We start from the raw sequence: 24,627 nt of genomic DNA, 5'->3' as shown, positions 1-24,627 counted from the left end.
AGCTAGGCACACGAATCCCCAACTGAAAACTCCGAGGTCTCTTGGGGTTCTGGGTCCACTACAACACCATCAGGAGATTAATTGTACCCTCGCCATGAGTGGCGTCTAGCACTGCAGCTGGGACCTCAAAACCCTGGAGGGGACTCACTTTGTATTCATTGAGCTCGCGGCGAAACCTCGCCCTAAATCGATGAGGTACCCTCCAAGGTAGGCCCTCATCGACCCAAACGGTGATCACTACGAGCTCATAGACCCGGACCCCGTGGCCCCCGAGAATAGGGAAATCAGTAACCAGCTTGGTAATCCTTCTAGGCTGACAAAAACGTTTAAGAGGAACCACCAACCATCTAAGGACCTGAAAAGAATTGAGCCCACAACAGGATGAGACAATATCTCAACAAGTTCACCCCTAAACTCCGACTAGGAAGGAAATACGTTTAGAGACATCCTAACCACACAACCATACAACCACACAACCATAGAGACTCACCTTGTCTCAGATCCTCCTTATATGTCAGCACAATTCATATTATAGACATGAGTAGCAATCAAGCTCAATCAATTGGAACGTCACATCTTATATTTCACACAGCCACATGGGTCCCGATTATAAAGCTAAATTGTTATGACATATCCTCATACCGTGCCACATAATTTTGTCTCATAATCTGGCATGTTTAACTCAATTAATCATGCGTTCCTAATTTTAATCTCGGCCCAATGGGCACGGCCTACTCAATGTTCGGCGGTCTTCTAGCGTAGCCAGGCATCGTCTCACTCCATTGAGCACGGCAACGTCTCTACTAGACGATAATCCCAAAGGAGTATTGGTCCAAAATCTACTACGACCGGCTTCCATTGTCCAGGGGCATTCCATATATGGGCAACATCCAACGTAAACGCTCACGACGAGTTCTCATAACCAACACAAGACCACTCAATTATGGCCAATGACACCGTGCATTGCACTCAAATGTCTCAATTAAGATAATGCACTTGGCCCATTTTCTTTGTATTAAAAACACCTGGTAAAAATAATCGTGTGTGGGTACATGGTCAGATTGAACTAGAAAAATTGATATCACATTATTTGATATAGTATTTAAAACTATTTTCGGTGTCAAAACCCGATATCCGGGATTTTCTAATTAAATACCAAAATTTAACAATCTTGGAATAAATAACCAAAATTTAACAATCTTGGAATAAATAACCAAAATTCCATTCACCACTCAATTTGCACAAATTAACATTCAATTGCAGAAACTAAGCACACCACTACAATCGGCATGAAATTCCGGTCACCAGTTATCTCGATAAAATTCCGAAAAATATTAAATAATTAAATAAATTACAAAAATAATTAAATAAATGCAATTAAATACCATAAATGCTAATTGAGGTGGTGCGATCTCGTCCGCCGAATCAAATCTAAATCAACGGATGTAATCCGAGGGCCTCAAGTATAAGAAAGGGCGCCATCCCCCTCATTTGTAACCATCCAACATTTCAGCAATATAAGGCTTCCTTTCTTACCAGAGCTCCTCTCTCTAAACTTTCTCTACGATTCAGGTGCACTAAGCAAGTTGTGCGATTGATCGAGTAAGCCTTTGATGAGCTGAGCGAGTTGTGCGATTGATCCCGAGTTGCCGCAAATCGATCGGCCCAATCGAGTAAGCCTTGGGTGTGCTGAGCGAGTTGTGCAATTGATCCCGAGTCGCCGCGAATCGATCGGCCCGTGACAATTAGGGGTGTGCAACCGGCCGGTCAACCGGTTCCGGATCGGCCACCCGAAAACAGGTCGGGAACCGGTTCCGGTTGAAACCGGTCCGGGAACCGGTTCCCAAATATCAGACCCTGTTTGAACGGTCCGGGAACCGGTTCCGAGGGATTACCCACCAGGGAACCGGATCGCCCGGACCGGTTTTGGAACCGGTTGGAGAACCGGTTTGGGAACCGGTTTGAAGCCCCCAAAACACACGAGCAAAAGAAAACCTAATCTGCTGTTTGTGTCTTTCTCTTCTCCTTTCCTTTATCTCTGCAGAAACGAAATCCCTAAATCGCGAAGCACCCAAGCACCGACGCCGCTCTGCCGCTCTCGTCAGTCGTCACCGCCCTCGCGCTCGCACCACCGCCGCCATTCCGCCGGTCATCTGAAGCTTTGCTGAGCCGCTGACCCCCGCCGAGCTCCACTGGTTTGCCCGCGAAGTCGCTGAGCCCCGCCGAGCTCGCACCTGAGCAGTGACGCCGCCTCCGTTCGATCGCCTCATCCCACCTGCTGCTGTTGCCTCGCCGACGCCCTTGATCGACAAATCTCCGTTCGATCGCCCCTCGCCGCGAAGTCGCTGACCCCCGCAAATCTCGCGTTCGCAAATCTCCCTGCTGCTGATCTACCGACGCCCGAACGACGCCCCCCCTGCTCTGCTCGCTGACACCAGCTGAAGCTGCGTCCCACCGAGCCCCTTGCTGCAGTACCTATTTGTCTCTCATCTTGTCACATTTGGTCAATACAGAAGCTATATTTAGAATATCGATTTTATGGTTAACAACAGCTTGTTGTTTTAAATCAGATTTGGGAGTGCTTCTGTTCTGTTTTCTGGGATCCAAGCCATTCTGAATCTCTGATTGTGCTGTCCATCAGGTAACATTAGTCATTTTGTATTATTTTTTTCACACTAGCATTATTTCTGTCCTTAAATCTGCATCCAACTGTTGCTGTCTTCCTTGATCTTGTCTGCATTCACAACACACTTTTAAGCATTTCATCAGCATCAATAGAGTTTACGGCAGGAAGAGCGTCCTGCTTATCAAGCTTCTTCATGACAGAATTGGCAGAGTTAATATCACTAGAGTTAAGCTCAGTGAAACGAGGGAGAGAAAACACTAGTGGGATTAGTTAGGGATAGGACGAGTCTCTTTGCTAATGATGATGATGATGATGAATTTCATCTGCCGTTCGATTGAGGTAATGGACTGTTGCTGCATCAACAGTTTTCTCAACCATTGCCCACCAAACTCCCAACCATTTTCGGTGAATGCACAGGATGTCCCTGACCATTACTAGCAACCTCAATCATGTAGAACTGTCGTAATCAGAGCTCCACAAGGACCCCCACTTTTATGCTCTCCTTGAGGAACACTGATGATAAACGACAGACTTGCTTTACAAACGTATCTATTCCAAGTCCCACATCATTTGAGAATCAATTCAATGGATAGGCTTCACAACACTAGCATCTTTTGCTTGTATTTCATGATCGAGATTCCCCCACGCTTGATGTTAAATTAGTTGTCGTCCATGAGTTTGAGGCATCGACCGACCTCCATGATCAGAGGCCAAAATGCAGATTTCTAATCGATGGGTGACAACTAGGCCCAAGGTCCCCTGCGATTTGTGAACTCCGCCGTGCTATTTACGTCCTGGGAGTACCGATAGTTGCAGGCACGAGGGCCTGGTTAGGTCTTGGGTACGATCCTTCTGAGGTACATTGTGAAACCCTCGACGTAGATAATTTATGTTTGGTGTGCAGATTGTAACAGTTCGAGTCCTCGAAGCGAGTTGCAGTTTTTCTAGTTGAATGATGAAAGATTGAGAAAGAAATGAAGAGAGAGGGAGGTCGCACGAATTTAAATGTAGATTAATGCTCTGCCTGTAATTGATACTTCTATCTACTTTTTATTTTTCTATGCTAATACCGGTATAATCTTCTTGCTTAGTGCTTACATGTATCTTTTGATTCATATTAATGGATTGATGTTGCAATTTCATGATCGGGGCAAATCATTTTTGTCAAGTAAAGGCATTTAAATACTTTTTGACTGATTTCAGGATGCAAATTCAGAAACTTCTTATTCATTTTAAACTGCTTAAGAAGAAAATAAATTCTTAAGCGTTTTTTTTCTGTTTCTTCAAAACCTCCTAACTGCTAAACCAAAGTTGCAGCGATTGCTTGATTCCTTAGCATTTGCTTGATGATTCAATTCCTTGTCAAGTGAAGTTAGTGGTCTATGTAACTTTCTGTAGTTGGTCTAGGTAACTTTTGGTACCTTTAAAGATTGCATCCAATTTCACTTGCCCAAAAAAGCAAAGAAAAAGATTGAATCCTGTTACACTGTGTTACCTGATTGGTTTGGGGAGTCTGAAACTTGAACACACTGTTGTTGACATTGATCTCCTAAAAAAGATGGGGTTGTATTGTCTTTTGCCTCTAGTTGTGGAGTTTTTTTTTAATGTGTACTGGATATATCAAAGAAGTAGCTACATTACTTATACTGTCCTCGTTGTATGAAGACATGAGAGCAGAGAAAATCTGCCAGACAATGCAAGTTTCTCCCAACTTTATGGTTTGTATATGCATATATGAAGCTATTTTTTTTTTGTGATAATTGCTCTTTCATGCATCCCTTCAAGATAAAGACTTTGTCAAATTGGTTATGAATGTTTTTTTTCAAGAGGAGTCTAAATTTTATACATGTTCCCAATGAGTTTGGTCGAAGGATGTACTTGGTTCGGCCTTTTTGTTTAAGCGGATAACTTATCTAGAATTGTTTTTCTAAGGTTAATTTTTATGCCAGGTCCAATTTTAGGTCAACCCCGTTCCTGACCGAAAAACAGTGGTGGGCCGAGAACAGGTCCAATGAAAACGGGGTAGGGAATGTGGTCCAAAAATGAGAACCGCGGGGTAGGAACGGGGTCCAGTGTCTAGACCCTACCCACCCTGGACCCGCTCACCCCTAGTGACAATTGCCTATTATTTTTGAAATGGCCATAGAAAGGGGAGTTGCAATTGCACTTCGTGATCTTTTGCTTATGCTGTTTCAATTTGGCCCTGTTTTTTATACCTTCTCTCTGGAAACAAAGGCGCATTATTATCGAAGAACTTTACTCCACGGAGGTGCAAAGTACAATGCTCTCAATTGCGGCTTGTAGTCAACTATAGAACTTATTAGCGCACTCATTTTGTTAAAGGATTGGATTTGAATTAGTGGTTTTGCTGATTGTGTACCATATTTTTGGTCATTCATATGGGGACAGTATTGTTAGTTTCTTGATCACATTGTTCTTCTGGCTCATGGCTGGGAGTTGGCTTTTAGCCCCTTTTCTATTTGATCCTTCTAGTTTCGATTGGTAGAATATTTGTGATGATTGGAAAGATTGGATTAAATGGATGAACAATCAAAACATGGTAAAGCCTAGACTTGAAATCAGTTGGCAAGTATGGCAAGTATGGTGGAAAGTGGAACAGCAGCATCTACGGAATACTAGTTGAGATAATATTGGCACTGCGATTTTTTGTATGTGTCTGGTGCATCACTTGGATATCGCAAAGCATATCAACTGGGTATATAATTCTTTTGTTCTTATTTCTTCCTATATCCACAATATAAATGTTTGTTCCTATTTCTTCCTATCTCAAAAGGGAATTAAATAAGAATAAGAAAGAGCGACATCATGGTGTTCATATTCCTCTTTGGCATATTTATCGGTCTATGGCATGTCATGGCTTATGATCTTCCTTATATTGTTTGTGATGATGGTAAGAATATATGATCTGTCATGTTCCAAAATTTCTTGTCAATGAATTAGTATAACAAGTTATATACCATACTGTATTTTTACTTTTATGAGCTTTGTTGTAATGAAACCAGAGGCTCGAGCTCGCCTGACGCCTGCGAGCTCGAGGCTCGCCTGGCTGGTCGCCGACCATTGCCGTGTCGGCGACCGGAGGAAGAAGAAAGAAAAAAAAAAAGAAAATTAAATAAAAAATAATTATAATTTCGGTATATATAAAAAAATATTTTTGTAAAATTAAAAAGAGAAGAGAGACTCTCTCTCTTAAGACCCACTTAAAAGTTAAAACCAAACCCATTTAAGACCCACTTAAAACCCACCTATCAAAGTAAACCCATATAACTACTTTTTGTCAAAAACAAGTGACCAATATATGACCCATTTGTGATTTAAATGGGTCATATATGGGTCTAAGACCCATTTTGACACCTCTACCAATAGCTCAAGCCTCTGGTTTCATTATAACAAAGCTCATAAAAGTAAAAATACATTATGGTATATAACTTGTTCTACTAATTCATTGACAAGAAATTTTGGAACAGGAAAGATCATATATTCTTACCATCATCACAAACAATATAAGGAAGATCATAAGCCATGACATGCCATAGACCGATAAATATGCCAAAAAGGAATATGAACACCATGATGTCGCTCTTTCTTATTCTTATTTAATTCCCTTTTGAGATAGGAAGAAATAGGAACAAACATTTATATTGTGGATATAGGAAGAAATAAGAACAAAAGAATTATATACCCAGTTGATATGCTTTGCAATGTCCAATTGATGCACCAGACACATACAAAAAATCGTAGTCCCAATATTATCTCAACTAGTATTCCGCAGATGCTGCTATTCCACTTCCCACCATACTTGCCAACTAATTTCAGGTCTAGGCTTTACCATGTTTTGATTGTTCATCCATTTAATCCAATCTTTTCAATCATTACAAATATTCTGCCAATCGAAACTAGAGGGATCAAATAGAAAAGGGGCTAAAAGCCAACTCCCAGCCATGAGCCAGAAGAACAATGTGATCAAGAAACTAACAATACTGTCCCTATATGAATGACCAAAAATATGGTACACAATCAGCAAAACCACTAATTCAAATCCAATCCTTTAACAAAATGAGTGCGCGAATAAGTTCTATAGTTGACTGCAAACCGCAATCGAGAGCATGTACTTTACACCTCTGTGGAGTAAAGTTCTTCGATAATAATGTGCATTTTGTTTCCAGAGAGTAGGTGTTAAAAACAGGGCCAAATTGAAACAACATAAGCAAAAGATCACGAAGTGCAATTAAAACTCCCCGGCCATTTCAAAAATAATAGGCAATTGTCACGGGCCGATCAATTCGCGGCGACTCGGGATCAATCGCTCAGCTCATCAAAGGCTTACTCGATCAATCGCAAAACTTGTTCAACGCACCTGAATCGTAATCGTAGAGAAAGTTTAGAGAAAGGAGCTCTGGTAAGAAAGGAAGCCTTATATTGCTGAAATGTTGGATGGTTACAAATGAGGGGATGGCGCCCCTTCTTATACTTGAGGCCCTCGGATTACATCCGTTGATTTAGATTTGATTCGGCGGACGAGATCGCACCGCCTCAACTACCGATAGAGACTTCTAGAACTTGGCGTATTGACAATTACGCCCGCCCCTTGGAAAATTCTGGAAGGAGACTTGTGGGAAGTCAAGCGAGCACAGAGGTCCACCGTGGCATTATCACGGCCCTTTAGCACCGGAACCTCTTGACCGTGACACAATCCTGTAAGAAATCCAAGCTGTAAAAGTGACAGGGAGCCAATAGCCATCAGGAGAGTCTTATCGTCTTTGAATCCTGGCTGAGTAATGAATTCCTTTTCAAGCCCACTAAGAAGTAAATAAAGACAGGCATAAAGGAAGACATATATTGCAAGCGAGGTAATCTGCCACAAAAAAACAAATAATAAGATAGTTCAGAATTGAGATATGCATAGAGAGAAAAATAAAACAATAGGAGGAGAAGGCCGACTTACCAAAAAACTGATGTAAAAGCCAACGGTGGTGAAATAAAATGATAACATTCTAAAGAAATCAAAAAGACATCCAAGTCGATACACATCTCTACTCAAAGTCTACTCTCCATTTCCACTTGCAATTTTAGCTTCAAACATGGAGATCTGATTAAAACCGTCTTTGCCTTTTCCTACTTGTATGTATTCATGATGGGTTATACTACACTCACGAGGTATAGAACTGAATCCTGCAAGAGAGAAAAATTAAATATAAATATACATGTAAAGCTAAAGTCAATTAGTTATAATAGGCAATTGCAAGGACCCATATACCCGCGAATATGTCTTCAGTCAAATTGATGGTCTTTGAAGCCTTACTGACACCACAGTAAGGTGAAATAGCCAATCAAAGACATCAGGATGACCATAATGGAAACGAACCCTACATGACAAGCAAGAAAATTAGCAAACAAAATATTCATGGGTTATTCATGATTATGCCATTATTTACATAGAGTAATCCTAAGTCTACATGAGTTATATATCAAGTAAAATATATTCAAGCGCCGTTTGAACTTTTATTGGCCGAAACATCTAACCAGATTTTCTATCATCAAATTGTTGAAAAGTTACAAAAACGAGTAACTTACTTAAGAGGATAGGCCAAGAGCCTTTGGCCGATAGTCACAAAGCTTGTTTCTTGAGTTGACATAAACCAAGCAAGAGACAAAACACTGCAGCAAATTGTAAACAACTTTCAGCATTGCAGTATGTATTATCAACAACACCAAATAAGACATTGCAATTTCAGCAAATCTCACCTTCCAGTGAAAATGTACTCTCGAAGTTCAAGAATTGTCGGACACCTCACATCGTCATGCAATTTGAGAAATTCTTCCAGCAAATTCTTCATTTTTAGTGCTTCTTCCATGTAATTATCCTAAGGAAAAAGGAGGATATGAAGTAAGCACAAGGAATGGGCAATATTTTTGCTTTCTTTTTTCAATAAGTAAAATGAATGATACCTAGTTCATATCAATTGTTTGCAAGGCTTCTCCACGAGTAAATATAATGGTATGATTCTGATTTTTTTTTCCTTCTAGATCCCGAAAGCTTTATCCTAAGTATTTTTTTTTTCTTTTTTGGCCAACAATGTAAGCAGCATAAAGATCAAGGACAGCACAAAAATGGTAACATATTGTCAATCATCCAAAAAAGCAACAATCAACAATTACTGCTTTTTTCTAGAAGCAAGCATAACATCCACGATAGGAAGAATATATAACTACACTAAAGCCCTTTTAACGCTTGCAATCCTTTTAATGTAGCCTAACTCACAATTGATAGAGGAGTCCAACCCAAAGGCATGGCTATGAATCCCCCGTTAGATTACTCCCTCCTACCATTTTTTTCCCTAGCTAACTACATTTTCATTTTCTTTTCATTCCTCTTTTGTCTCTATTTCAATTTCCTTCCTTTGTTCACTTTAGAAACCTTAGATGCAAGAATTATACTTTATTTACACTCAAATTCTACAATGTATTATTGACACCTAAATTTTTGCATAAAAAATGTGTTAATTTTTACCCCAAAAAATAAAAATCGCATGGCATATAGTTTAGATACATTTATTTTTAATTTGCATTTATTTATTGGACCGACAGTGAGCGCAAGATTTTTCATATATTCCACTAAGATTTTTTTACATATTCAAGTAATATACACTAAGGGACATATTTTCGAGTAGAGATGAAATTTTCGGATGGAATATTTGAAAAATACAAAAGAAAATATCGCACGAGATATAACGATATATTAAGGGGAATTATGCACAATCAAAATTGGAAGCGAAATATTTCACCAAAATTTAATTATTTCCCCTATATAAAGTGTAAGCAAAACAGTACGTCGCAGATGGACTTACCCGCTTCACGGGGTGGTGGGTTCTTCCGTGAGTTTTAGAGTTTGTTCGTCAGCTGTCAGATAATTTAAAAAAAAAAAAAAAATCATGTACGAACAAAAAAGGAGGAAAATTCGAAAAAATTAGAGCAAAAAGTGAGGGCCTTCTTCGGTTTTAGGAGAGAAAGTGAGAAAAAGAGAGAAAAAGAAAAGGAAAAGAAGAGAAGTGACCGGTCTGTAGTGAGGAGAGAGAGGGGACCGGTGAGTGACGTGAGAGAGAGAAAAAAGAAAGGGAAAAACGTGACTGTTCATCTTCTTCAAGGTCCCCTTCGCTGGTCACAGCTGCTGACGGCTGCGCCCGCGCTGCTGCGGCTGCACCGCCGCGCCACCGCCGCTCCGCCAGTCGCCGGAGTTCCCCCCTCAGCCGCGAGCTCGCACTACTGTCTCGGTCCGCTGCCGCCGTCCCCCTCGCCGTGCCAGAGCCACCGCCGCAGCGACCTGCAGCAACCCGCGAAGCTGTCGCCATCCCGACTGCTGCCCGAGCCACCGGCCTCCGCTGTCCAAGCCGCGATCTGCTCGTTCCGTGAAGCCGCCGCTGCCTCACTGCTCCGCCCAAACTCCGTCGTCGCGCTCCTCCTCAACTGCAACCCGCGAGATCCCGACGAAGCCACTACTGCCCCTGCTCTGTCTGTGATCTGCTCAGCCCGACGCCTTCGCTGCCCGCGCTTCCGCCTCCCTTTGCCAGCACCCGACGCTTGCTGCTGCCGCGACGACCCGACACCACCCCTCACCCGCGAGCTCGCGTTTCCGCTTCTGCCCAGAAGCTGCGACGCCGTTGCTGGCCGCGTCTCCGCCTGAACGCCGACTCCGCAGTAGCTCACCGCACCCGCCGTCGTCCCTTGCAGCTCCACCCGAGCACCAGATCCACTCAGCAGCGCACTCGCCACCGTCCTCCTTCCGGCGACCCAGCGCCCGACGCCGCCGTTGCTGCTTCCCTCCCGGCGTCGCTGCTGTCTCGCCTGACCCCGAGCGACCCACCTGCTCCCGCGGCTCCGAGCGAACCCCTGCAGCGACTCTCCTCAACCGGTTCCCCCCGCGCCTGCTGTACCCTCGCCGGAGCTCCTCGCCGGCGACTCCCCTTGCCGGAGCTCCGAACCGGCGGCCAAGATTATTTTTTTTAAACAGAGAAAAAAATCAAATTAGGCATATTTGCTTTATTTTATTAGGCGAGTTTATTTTATTTTATTTCTTGTTTTTCATTTGAATTTTTTTTTTTTTTTTTTGGTAAAGTTCTCATTTGAAATCTTACTTAATTGAAAATTCTAACATACTACTTTATTCGCAATTTTTTATTACATCTATAAGGCTTAGATGGAATAATTAATCAAACAAGAATAAAATTAATATTTTGATTTTTAAGGTTTAAGATTAATTTATTGATTTTATTAACAAAAATATTATCTATTGATTGATAGTGTGATATTTTTTTATGATTTTGAATGATCTGTTTTGTTTTGATTGCTTTATTTATCTTAAAATATGTTTGAGTTAGACTATTGTATCCTTTAGGGTTTTTTTGCATATTTAGACTAAACATTTTATTTATTGTGAATTTTTTAAATAAAAAAAAAAAAAAAAACATAAATTTAAGATGTTAGATTTTTGTTTCATTAGCTTAAATCGCATGTTTAATTATGTGAGTTGATCATACGGATGCGCAAACCAATGGATTTTGAGTTATGGAGATTTAGTTACATTAGACTTCTTTAATGTCCTTTCGATACTATTTTTTTTTTTTTCAAAAATATTTTTGCAGACAATTTAGATTAATTTTAAATATATTTCTATATAGTTAATCAAAAGGGCACACACTTTCACTTTCCAACGTTTCAAGAGAAGCTTGAAGCTCCAAAGCTTTCCGGTAATACATCATGCCTCTTACTGTCATCAATAACATATAATAATCAATCGAATGACAAGAAATACATGTGCAGAGGATATGACAAGTGCACAAGTGAATCTTTCCTCTTCTATTTCTTTCCTCTTTTTGGTTTCGCTGCGAGGGGTACAGATATATTGTGAATAACACTTGAAGTCTCCATTTATAACCGTGATGGCCTTGTGTTCAGAGAATTGTCTTAAACCAGATGTCCAAAAAGACCCTTACAGCTGATGGAACTGATTTTTTCTTATACTCTTCTAACAAACTAAGCACACAGACTTATAGTCAATTGGTCACGGGTTGGAGATCCATCCTTCAGTTGGGTTCAAAAGAAGAAAATAGGAGAAGAAAAGAGATACTTAGTCATTTAACTTGATTAATAGAAAATGCATAAACAAGGTGGATGCGGCCTGTAATTTTTTAAAATAGTGCATGCAAAGTACATGCTCTACTGCAAGATACATCCAAAGCGCAAGTTTCTTTGTTTTCATAATTTCTTTTCAGGTATGATTAGGTGAATCTCCAATTTTTTCATTAGGTTTCATTGGTTGTTGTGTGTGTGTGTTGAGAGTATTTCACTGGTATGGGGTATATTTGTCTATTTCCTTTATTATTTTATGGGGATATGTTCAGAGAAGTTCTAAAACTTGTCAGAAAGTGCAATTGAGTCCTAAAACTTACAAAAAGTTCAATCAAGTCCTAAAACTTGTCAAATTGGTTCAATTGAGTTCTAAAGTTAATACCGTCAAGAAAGTTAACGGAAATTGCGACGTCATATTTTAAATGATTTTTTTATTTTTCAAATGGCTTTTTAAAATTATTTTTTATTCAAAATCTTTAAAAATTAGATTAAAAACTGAAAAGGAAAATCTAAATTCATTTAAAAAAGGAAAATCTAAATTCATTTAAAAAGGAAAATCTAAATTCATTTAAAAAAAAATAAAACTGTTCAAAAAAAAAAGGGCACTTAGGTGGACTTCGCCGCCGCCCATCGCGGAGGGGCCGGCGACGGTCGCCGGCCCCGGGCGGGGTGGCCGCCCTCGCCCGGGGAGGGCAACGGTCGCCGTCCCTCGCCCGGGCCGAGCGACCGTCGCCCGCCACGGGCGAGGCCTCGTCGGCCCTCGCTCGAGGCCGGCGAGCCTCGCCCAGGGCGGCGACACGGTCGCGGCCCTCACTCGGGGCCGGCGAGGGCCAGCCACCCCCGCCCGGGGCCGACGATCGCTCGGCCCCCTCCGGCCGATGGGCGGCGGGTGGGGGAGAAGAGGGTTGATTTTTTTAAACAATTTTAAAAATAACTTTTATAACTTTTATTTTTAATTTTTGGTGAAAATAAGATAAAATGAATAAATATAATTTTTTTAGTTTTTAATTTTTTTTTTTTTTAAATGAATAAAAAATCATTTAAAAAAATACACGTGGAAAATAAAAAAATAATTTAAATGACACATCAGCATTTTTAACGGAAAATGCTAACGGTGTTAACTTTAGAACTCAATTGAACTAACTTGACAAGTTTTAGAACTTGATTGAACTTTTTGTAAGTTTTAGGTATCAATTGCACTTTCGGACAAGTTTTAGGACTTTTGCTGAACATATCCCTTATTTTATGTATGGAGGCAATAAGGGTGATATTGTAATTTTGGCCTTTTGGATTTATTACATTTTTCAACAGTAGAGAGAGAGAGAGAGAGATATGTTCTAGTTAAGGTCTGGCTTCCATGTGATGCCCAAAGACAAAGTTGTTCTTGCAATTTTCAGATTGCCTGAGTTCCTCTTCACTATAATTCATCCATTCGTGAAAATGTTTCCATTCATCTGTAAAAGTTGGCCACAGATCTCAGAACAAGAAGATAACATGTCAAAAGAAAAATGTAAGTAGCATAAGAGCATAATAAACCTGGATATAAACTCTGCAAGTAAAAGAGGATTGAAGCACCATCCTCACTTTTCTTCTCCAAGTTTTGTAACGAGAAGGTGACATCCTCTTTGTAGTAAGGAGTCAAAACGCTGACATTGATTATTTCATTAATGACAATAAGAAAGCAGATTCAATTGATAACACGTAAAAGACATGCGCTTTATTTTCACAAAAGATTTTTTAAACCAAAATTCATGCATTGCTCATCTCTGATCGGTATTTGATCTTTGCATGAGTTGTGCATTAATGAATAGCTGAATTGCTGTCTCCTGAGTATGAAAATACAAAATACTACAATGGCATAAAGTTCCCATATCACCACTATTAACAACTGAGATCATATTCAATTTATAAAGGAGGAAAATGGTTTAAGTCTCTGGTACATCTACATTTACATGGATAATCAACTTACATGGACTTTTAATGCACCTAGTATTTGCTGCTGTCAACAGACTTAAACTAGTTATGCACAAATGTTTAGTCTCAAGTCCAATCTGCAGTAAAGCCCTGACTGATATGTGACGATTGAAAAAAAAAAAAAACTACTTGAAATGGCAACTACATGACCACAGAAAGAAAAGGTATTCGTTTATTCATTCACCAGGCTAAAATAAGTAGAGGAAGTGCAGGCTCCCAGAGATGGTTTTCAACATTATAAAAATGGAAGAAAAATCTCGAAATCATGGCTCATGCTTAGGTTGGGGCACTTGGCATTGGAATGAAGAAATAGGTTTAAGAGGCTTTAAACTGGTCTTTGAGAATAGGGACGGTAAATGGGAAGGGGCGGACAAGGGGTTGCACCCTCCATCCTGGCCCCACAATTACTGGAGGTGCCCCATCCCTGTTCCTTGCCCCGTGCGGGGCAAGTTTATATACCCCATCCTAACTCCACCAGTCTGCAGGTTTTTCCACGCAACCCATGGGTTTCACACTTTTTTTATCCAAAAAAAATTCTTACAATATCAAAGTCAACAATTCAAGAGTGCTTATAAATGGAAGCCTCCACAATTGAAAAAGAACGAAATGATACTACCGACAGTCAAACAATTCATTTAAGGAAGTCAGGACTAGGAATGTGCAAAATGAAGAATGGCGGAGTGGAGCAGGGATATCGAATGGGATGGGGCTGACCAAACCTATCCCCCTTGCCTTGCATGCGTGGCACGAAATTTTGCCCCATTTCCATTCCAAAACCCATGGATTGCGGGTTCCATCCACCTCATTCGGTGTGGAACAGTTCAGATATTTACTGGCCAGTGAAAATTGTCATCCCTATTCTAAAAGTTGACAATGTTGCTTCGACATTATTAGCATATTTAAATAAATAAACCATGCATTTATCTAAACAGCTTAAGCCTTTGGAACAATTAGCAGTGGTCTCACATAATCTCACATTGTATCAGAACTAAGAAATTCTGAGTTCAAATTTTTCTTGACCTCATTTACCTCCCCATTAAATATTTCCACACTTAGTACTAACCAAAAAGACCATATTAAGCGTGAGTGGAAGTGTTAGAATATTTAAATAAATAAGTCATGACGTCTTTAAATAGCTTAAGCTTTTAAAACAGTTGGTAATGATCTCATAAAATCTCACAAACAGCTTGTAACAATGAGATATCATTTAGTTGTTCTTGTGAGTATAGAAATTGCTAATTTAGGTTACCTCTTTTTTCCCTTTTGTATATTACCAGCATGCATAGGTTAAATGTTATTCCGTCTACGATTTACAGCACTACCTTCCTTAGAAACTTTTTAATTACTACCACCTTGAATGCCCAACTATTGGATATTCATATAAAAACCACACATGCTAACTCCTACAGAATGCTTAATCCCAGAGTAGAATCGCATCAAATCCAACGTTTTTTTTCTCTGAAAACTTTAAAAAACAGTAACTATGAAAACGGCCTTACGAAAAGGAAATCATATTGCAAACTTTCGGAGGAACTGGCATTCTCATAAATAATGAGTTGGAGAAGAAGGAATGGCGCCTTCTGGCCTCCGAGTTGGAAGGTACATCCGCGGCAGATTCCGTTGTGGTAAGCAACAAATAAAGCCGCTTAATCTGCAATCAGAATAATTAATTATACAGGTTATAGCAAGCTAGAAAATCCACAAAATACAATCAATTTCCTGCCAAAGAAAAGGGCACCTTCTCCTTCAAATCTTCTGCTTGTGGTTCAATAGGAAACCTAATAGACTGAGATGTAAATGCATCCATTCTGCTTAGCAGCTCATGTAGAGTAATTCCCTCATTCCCCGATCCACCATGCATTGATTCATTTACACTGCATCAAAAAAGTAAACTATGATCCACCATGAAATGTAATAGCCTCATCAGATGCTAACAGTACGGATATGCCATCATTTAGACTGCATTAAAAAAGTAAACGTAACAATGCGTTACCTCAAATAAATAAATTTACGTCATAAGGGTATCGCCGGAATCTAAACACATTCAAGATTGCACCAAGATGCCAGAACTGGATATATTAACTTGGTAAAGGTAAAAATGTATAGATTTTGCCGAAAGGTACAAAGAAGCCAACAAAGGGAAAAGACCACAACAAAAAACATGGCAACCTAATCAATCAAAAATAGAGAATGTAGATCCAGCTTTGTTGTAGTCTCCTATTCTTGGGCATGTCCGAAACATGCTTAAAAGTCATTGCCTTGTCTAACCTTAGTTGATATATGGCAACTTCAACAATATGTTGGATGAAATGATTGTCCAACCTTATTTGATATATGGCAACTTCAACAGTAAATTGGATGAAATGACCAACTTGATGCAGGTCCTCTGGCTTATTAGTCAACTGCAAATATATAAAATAAAAACAAGAAAATGATCATTAAATAGTCGACCCTAAATTAACCAAAAGAAAGGGAAAATACCAACAGAATACAATCATTACCAGACATTTGATGAGCCCAACAATGCTATCATACAGACTTGGAAGTGAACTCAAATTGAATTTACTTAACAGATTACCATCTTCTAAGCTTTTGTCAAGCTTAGAGAAGATCAATTGAATAATCCTGGGACACAGCATTGGAGACCATACAGGGCACGTTAGAACCAGTAGGCTTCAGTCATCTTACAGAGATTATAGCATAGGTGACAACAAATGTCGCAAACCAGACTTACTGTTTCACACTATCTCCTCGAACCAAAAAGTCAATGATGTTTCTTAAATGAGCATATCCTTCACGAAGAGCACAAGACATATAGTTGTCGGTCTCAATTATCTGTCTGAGTTCCTGCTCCTTACCATTGCTGTCTTTAGCCAGGTCTATTGCTGTAGCTATCTATAAAATATGAAAAGCAGATGTCAGGGAGGGGAACTTGAATACATAATGAGATATCAGTGGACCAACCTTGCTGCCTAGTAAAAATGGAGGCCACTGGATAATGTCTTCTTGTTCAGGATCAGCCCAACATGGAAGGAGCAGAAGTTTCATCTCCCTGGCAAAGCAACACAGAAGCAATTAAATATCAATTGCTAACATTAGTAAAATAGCAGCAAATATTAGATCAAAAAAAAAAAAAAGCAGCAAATAATCTGTTACTAGAAGAGATTGCGGCAAAGTCCAGCAGAAAAAATATTTAAGACAATAATAATAAGAAAAATATTCTAAGCAGCAAAGACCTATTGCTAATAAGATCTTCTTCTCTGAAGCTCTTAATTATTGCGTTCCATAATCGAACAAATCTTGCTTTATCTATTTTTGATAGGATCTGTCAGCAAAGTCAGATAAACAACATGAGTACTGCTGCTAAAGTCTCTCAGCTACCCAAATGAGGAATCATTTTAAATGGAAAAGAAAACCATGCTGAATTGCAGAAACCTCACCCTAGGATTACTTTGTGATGAGATCGCCTCTGATCCATCTGGCTCAGCCTTCTCTTTTCCAATTAAACGAGCATTGAAAATACCGGGCAAAGATTCAAAACAAGATCTAACCATTTCCAATGTTTGTATCTGAGGATTTTAAAAAACAAGGAAATGAAAGATGGAAGACAATTGTTAAAACCAAACGAAGAATTTCTCCGCAATGTTACCAACTGCAACTTAAGGAGGAAAAAAACGATAATGCTGAAAAAGAGGACTCCTGTTTAAGTCTTAGGCAACTCTATTTGGATGAATGTGTGGACATATGCAAATAAAGATTACCAGGTAATCAAGAAACGTGCAGATCCAGAAATGTCAAATGAAGACAAAAAATGCAATCCAAAAGAACAAAAACTACATCAATTCATAAGCCTTCAAAGATATAAAATTAACATCTTCTATGTATCTTTTGTGAATAAAATATGAGACCAAGAATTACAATTAACAACCATCTCTAGGCAAAGTGATAATAGGATGCAGGATAAGATGATATCTTGTTGGATGTAATTGGGCATTTATATTATGAAGTTTGAGAGATATGATAAAAATAAATGCAGTGGTTTTAGGTAACCTGAAGAAAAAATAAACAATAAATTGGAGAGAATGGTATTTTGGTCAGTCAATTGAAAAAGTGAGTGTCTTAGTCAAAATGGGGATGGAAATAGAGCCGCCCCAAAAAAGTTACATAAGACGAGCATGAGCAAACCCATAAGAACCACTTTTTGACATTTTCTGCTTACCTCTCCGAGCCGACGAGCAATACCATAAAGTGATCCAGCAGCAGTGGCGAAGCAGGTATACCATATATGAGTATCCAGAAAGTAGACCTAAAGAGAAAAGAGAGCGGTAGACACATAAGCTGAACCAGAGTTATGACAATATGCCCAAAGGAAAGTAGTATAGCCTATACCAGGACAATTGGAGCCCAGAGAGCAATCACAACACCAATATTGTCTTTTGCTGCAAAGTTAAGAAGCACACATAAATACAGATTCTCGATGCTTGTTAAGAAGGATTTACACAACATGCTAATATTCAGCTTCATTACCTCGTGCGAAGTATTCATGCAACTGGAATGTAGTCACCCGAACATTCATTATAGCTTTTGCAGCACCCACCGTAGGCTTTATCTGCTTCTCATTTAAAAAAGAAAAACATGCATTCTTAGGAATCTAAACAAGTAGCGGCCATTAAAATGAGTCGTGCATATTTTCTTGAGCTCTTAGGGAAAAAAAATCAAGAGTTTGCATTACAACACATGCAAACTCCATAAAATGCCATCGACTAACTTCACAGATTTTATCACAGGGTTTCAATGGCGAGAAAACATTTCCTGATTATTTCTTTACCCTAGATATACTTGCTAGGTACCACAGAAAGAGTTTAAAGACGGTAAAGTATTCAACATACCTCTAAGTAATAGCTCAACACCAACTTCGCAATTATGAGTAGTATCCAGAACATCGTGTAACTAACACAAAGGAGCCATAAAGTAAATGTCAGACTTTGGCGCAAAAAAAAGAGAGTATGTGCCAATTGTACGTCTTTCAGGAAATAAGTCTTACAAGAAGAGAGAGAGAGAGAGAGAGAGTTTTCGCACATTCCCCTTCCAACATAGAGGGGAGGCTGCAATTCAAGAGGTAACCATTACAGCCAGACATCCATAAATAACAAATAGGACCATACTTGATCCGTCATGTGCACAAGCAACTAGATTCTTGTTTCAGCATTTAATCACAAAATGAAAGAAGAAGGATAATCATACGCATACCTGTGACCACCATATGATTAGCTTCCCAATCTTACAAGGCAACCTCTCTAGGAATCGGCGGATGGAAGGGATGAGAAATAACAATGCAGCAAGCATATTTGGTAAGAGGTATATCACAACAGCTAAGATAAACAAGGAAGGTGACTTTGAACCGTTGCCAAACAAGCTTTTGATGGTTTGAGTGGATCCAGGAGGATTCTCCCAAGAATAAGCATATGTCACTGTGAGAATAATAACCCATGCAAAAGCTGAGGCGACCTTCAAGATATATCTTAGCTTTAGATAATTGGACATGCTCCGTCGTGCTTTCCAGGTGAGAATTACATCAAGCACAGCTGCACCAAAAAAGAAAAAGGGTTATTCTTCCATGTAAATATCCTGTAAGAGTTTTGAGTATAACAAAACCACATCCTATAAGCACTTAGTTACAGTTATAGCAGACTAAGGCTGGGAGAGCCCGCCTTAACCAAAAAGATTTAAAAAAACAGCAGTTGTCTACTTTAGCAGATGGACTTGTAAAAGATTCTAAGAAAGAGAACAAAGATAGAGGCTCCGCCTAAATTCAGTAATGTCTCGATAAGAAAATTGAAACTTGCACAACAGAAGCAAATTCTTCCCTCCTCATTGATAGTTCACGTTTCTTTTCCTTAATTGTGCAGGCAATTTCTGTACGTTAATTGGAGTTATCTAGGCTTCAATTTATTGCTACTTATCTTAACTTTCTAAAAAGCAGGTGTACTTTATAAATAAGCAGACACTTGATGTTCACATTTCCAAAACACTGCAATTGCTTCAATATTAAGTGTCAATTCAAGTACATATGCACACTAGATCATGAAATGATCTAAATTTAGTGATGTAAAAGTGTACATGTGTGCAGTGTGTACTTGGAAGAGGACAGACAAGGGTAGGATAGGGCACTTCAAGGGATATAGGCAAGGTTTTCATGGGACAAGGACAGTTTGATTAGTTTAACAAAATGGTTGTACAAGAGATGGAGGAGGTACATTCTTGTTCGATAGCATCACGTCGAGTTATGTTCTCTAATTTTGCTTTATTCAAAATATAAACGCTTCTTTCCACATGTTTTCACTTATTCTCATCAAGGTCAACTCAGGACCTTGCATCTTATCAAAAGTCATCCCAATTCCTTGTTAATATAAGTTTGCATTACACTTTTCATTATTTAAATTTCATGCGATAAGTTTCCTAGTAATACAGACGTGGATATTAAGGGTAAGTTCTTTTCTGATTTTCTTTTCCTGTCCAGGTAAGCATCCCGTGTAGCCCAAATTGCCACATCAGCAGCACCATGTCCGAATACCCACGCAACAGTTGATTGTCAAAGATTGAAAAGTTGCACTTGATTTAAAAGCAAAGAAGTTGTAGGATGAAGTTTAAGGAACAACGCAATACGACCAAAGTCGAACTTCATCCTTTAGCATTGTCCCCACAAAATAAGCTCTAATTCCATTTTTTCCTGGAGAAACCCCTAACAAGCACATCCAGTCTTCTACTAAAGCGTTAATACCTCTACATAATTGCGCCATAATTGCCATACTCGCCAGATGAATCAGCAGAATAAGCATTACCAAAGACTGCTCTTCCTATTCAAGAACTCGCACCATTTGTTGTAGTTCCTAAAAAGCTTCTCCCACACTTCTGTAAGTGCTTGATGATCCAACTAGCCAAGAAGACAAACAAGCATGTCAGCATACTAAAATCACGAAGGCCATAATCACGATTATGTAAATAAATACTATTACATTGCCAAGAATGACAGGCACTGCAATTGTTTGTAGAAATAATTACATTGCCTTCAATAAAGCAAGGAAGGAAGAGATATAGTCGTCCCAAGCCCAAGCCATGGAAAAAGGGACACGGGATGATAGCTCTCAATGCCAAAGACGGTAGAGACGTCTAAATGGTGCTTGCACTCCTTTGAACCCAATAAGAAGGATTCGTCAACCACAGAATCGGGTGGAACTTTAAGATCAATGGGTTTGCCATAGTTCAAAGCTTACCTTCGCAAGAAAGGCTTACTCGTTGTCAAAAAGTAAAAGAATAGAAGCAAGCATAAAGGGTGACACAAGAGCTGACTGGGCGGGGTCCCCTTATGACATTAGTCAGAAAAAAAAAAAGGTCAAGGAAGTGTGAGGCGCTCAAAACAAGCCCTCTCAACAAGAGGGTTTCTCACTAGAAGGATGGGCAGTTGATAGATATTCGATTGAACTAGTTACATCACTTAATTCTCCAGACAACATAATAGCAGATACGCAAATGATTAAAACCTCCCCTTCAAACCAATACGAAAACAATCCAGCAAAAAGACATCTCATACTGTAGTAATTTACTTGCAAAAGGACAAAATAGATGCATCTTCTAGGATTAATTGCGGGAAAGACACCTGGAGTAGCAGGTCGAGGTTTGGAAATTTCCGATTGTGCACATTTGCAAGCAGTAAAATCAAGTGTTCCCTTCGGTTTGCCACATTATCCTTCTGTAGATAGACAGCCCAAGGGCACAGAATTAGTCTGAATATAACTGCTTATCAGTTACAAAATATAACGAGAAATGAAAGCAAACTAACAGAAGAGTAAATGGAGGAAGTTGCTTAAGTCCCCATACCTGAAATGCGAACATTGCCTGAAGCCAATCAAGAATGTCTCCATCCTGCTTCTTTTCGCAGTCCTCTGGCCAGGGAAGGCCCTTTGTGTCACGGAGGACCACGACAGCAGCTTGGATCTACAAAGCAATTATATGCAGCGAGATTTTCATGTATTGCTAAAAAGTAAGGCCATAACATGCCATTTCAACGTATGGAAGGGAGGGGATGCAACCTCAGGATATTTCATGATTGGCTTATTCGCACTACCAGGATCCAGAGGGAGAATGTTGTAGGGAACGTAAATTTGCATTTTTTCGGCCACTTCATCCTGAATCTTCAAAATCTGTACAAACGTAAATGCAAACAGATATTACTTGCAGACGTGTTCTATGAAAAAGAAAGAAGAATTATTTTACCAAGTGGAATTGGCGATACAGCTCATTGCACCTGCTGTCAGCTAAGAGAAAATTTAGATAATATGACAAACATCTCATTCCAATCTACATACCCTCCCATCAGACAAGATATCCATCATGTAATAAGTTCAAGAAATATGCAAAGCTTTACCTCCGGATCAATGGATTGCTCCGGTGTAAAATGTTCCAACACCTCAAAAAGTGCATTAGCAGTTTGGTAAGCCATGATAAGCTGAGCACTGCATTTGAGACCATGTTAACTGCTGAAAAGAGGAAGGTAATAGCAAAGTTTCCCAACACATTATTTAAAGTAAGTCTATGGACATACCAATCAGCTTTACCAACATCCTTTTACAAAGTTTGAATGTATTCTTTATGATAACACAGATAAAATTGCCGCATTATAAGCGCATGGCCTGAGGTTGGATCATCTTCCTGGAAATCGATAGAAACATTTCAGAACTTCGTGAGAAAATAAGGTGCCTTAAAAAGGACCAAGCATGGAAAGAAAAAACATAAAAGATCAAAAAACAGTTTAACTTCCAAAACTTAGGTACGTATATAGTTCATCCATATGTTCTTTCTTAAAGAGAACAAAGAAACATGAAGCAAGTGGAGAATTACAGAGTCCTAGCTCTAAATGATTGACCTGTCATGGAAATAGTCCTCACTTGCAAGTATCAATCTATATAACACCGTAGACTCAAAATGCTAATCGAAAGAAATTGAAAGAAATCAAATAACTGAACTAAATTAGATCCATATTACAGCAATGAGCACTTTTTTTGCCAGACAGAGCACCAATTGCTCCTAATGGAGGAAGAGTGCATACCTTTTCAAGATGAACCAAAAGAGAAATCTTAAAATTAATAACAGCAGGGTACTCAGATTCACCAACCTACTTGCAAGTCTATTCATGAGCATAAAATCGACCTACATCATAACAGCCAGCAAATTTACATTAAGTGACATGATGATTCAAAACTATAAGTAATTACCTTAAAGAACTATACTCACAAAGATAAGCCGCTCTAGCATCGCTGCCGTGGACCACATTCGCCGCACGTAGAATCGGCTCGATATGCTCCGCCAGCGAATTCTATGACATCATGAATTTCCAATACTTTTTTCAATTGAATAAATCGGGCCTTTCATCAACACGTCTATAGTGTTATTCTCATAATCGATCACTCATCGGATAACTAGACTATCTAGGGAAGTCATTAAGTGATTTTAATGCAATGGACTTGAGAATTCGACCAGAAGTCGACTGCTCGACCGTGTTAGTTTACAAGAGTCATTACGGTATTGTTAAAATCGATCAAAGATCAAAAATAGGTCAATTTGACTAAGATGTGTGATCAAAGTATGGGTGATTCCACCTGATGGCAAAATTCTTGTCGAACGGCACCAGATCGATTTTATGTCATTTTGGGTACCCTATGCCCGTAATTGAAACCTTGAGATTTTCACGAATACCGAGAGTCGCCAATATGTTGAGTGGGTTCATTATGGCTCGAAAAAAATCGACCATGAGTCATTTATACTAAAAATCTCTTAAAATTACCCTAGTAATCTAGGTTACGCTAAAAACGCACATAATTGAAATTAATCGCAAATTTGAACCCGATTTCAAAAATTGAAAGTTCTGTAGTGTCACGATCTATTTTAGGAACATCAACTCTTCCTCTGAAAATTTTTTGGAGATTCCGAGATTTTTACGGAAAATCGTACGGACGTTGCGGAAAATTAACGGAAATTAGGATGGGCCAAATTAAAGGAAATTTAGATTTCTAAACCGAGCCTTTGAGTGTCAGGGACTTATAGAAAATTGTTCAAGATTTTTCTTCAACAAAATTGTTCTCAATTTGGATAATCGGAGAGGAAATTGAAGCCAAATTAGTGAGATTCGGAATTTTGGAAGGGACTATAATTTTGGCTTCAATGTAGATTTAATTGTGGCATTATCATCTAAGAAAGTAATATAGGGGACATGGCATTCAATGGGATTAAGCTTGTTGACTTCTTGTCTTGGCTTCTCTCCTGCACGCCTCCTCCACCGTCTCTTCGCTCGAGCAACTCCCCCGCTGGCTTCTGTTTTGTTTTCATTTCCCTTCCCATCGATCAGCCATCTTCAACGCTTGCTCTCCATCTTCTTTGTCCTTTAGCCGAATGACCACCAAAAACTCACGCAAGCAACCTCCACAGAATTTCTCCACCTTGCTGCCACGCCGAAGCAACTCCACCAACTCTTGTCACCAGCACACTCCTCCGATCAACAAACCCATGCACGAAGCCCCCCAACGTTGACCCTTGTTGCCCCCATCGACTTCCCCCTCTACCGCACGTTCTCTACGCCACTTTCACGCTGCAACTCCATCGAAGTCCCTCCTTGTTGACCCATCTTTATGCTTGCAAATTCAACTAAAGATTTCAGCAACCCCACATCCACGTTTCTTTTCCCTCAAACCGAAGCTGATCCTTCGCCGTTGATCTGCACCGTGCGGCCCACAACACACCGAAGACTCCAGTCGGTCTTCAAGTGTCAAGGCCCAATGGCGGGCTTTGCTGCTTCTTTGGCCGGCCCAATCCAGCGAATTCTCCAG

General features: G+C 39.6%; 1 long non-coding RNA gene and 1 pseudogene across 1 annotated transcript; one reads left to right on the top strand and one right to left on the bottom strand.

Annotated features, from left to right (window-relative positions):
* Positions 1-2,377: 2,377 nt before the first annotated feature.
* Positions 2,378-4,357, top strand: LOC120290381. Its single transcript, XR_005548341.1, has 3 exons — positions 2,378-2,471; positions 2,571-2,641; positions 3,334-4,357. It is a non-coding gene; the product is annotated as an uncharacterized LOC120290381 (long non-coding RNA).
* A 1,926-nt stretch (positions 4,358-6,283) lies between these two features.
* Positions 6,284-24,425, bottom strand: LOC104423369 (annotated as a pseudogene).
* Between the last annotated feature and the right edge of the window lie 202 nt (positions 24,426-24,627).

The sequence above is a fragment of the Eucalyptus grandis genome, chromosome 1 (assembly GCF_016545825.1).
Source record: "Eucalyptus grandis isolate ANBG69807.140 chromosome 1, ASM1654582v1, whole genome shotgun sequence".
Taxonomy (NCBI): Eukaryota; Viridiplantae; Streptophyta; class Magnoliopsida; order Myrtales; family Myrtaceae; genus Eucalyptus; species Eucalyptus grandis.
The sequence above is the reverse complement of the archived record's forward strand: the minus strand, read 5'-3'. Positions and strand labels throughout refer to the sequence as shown.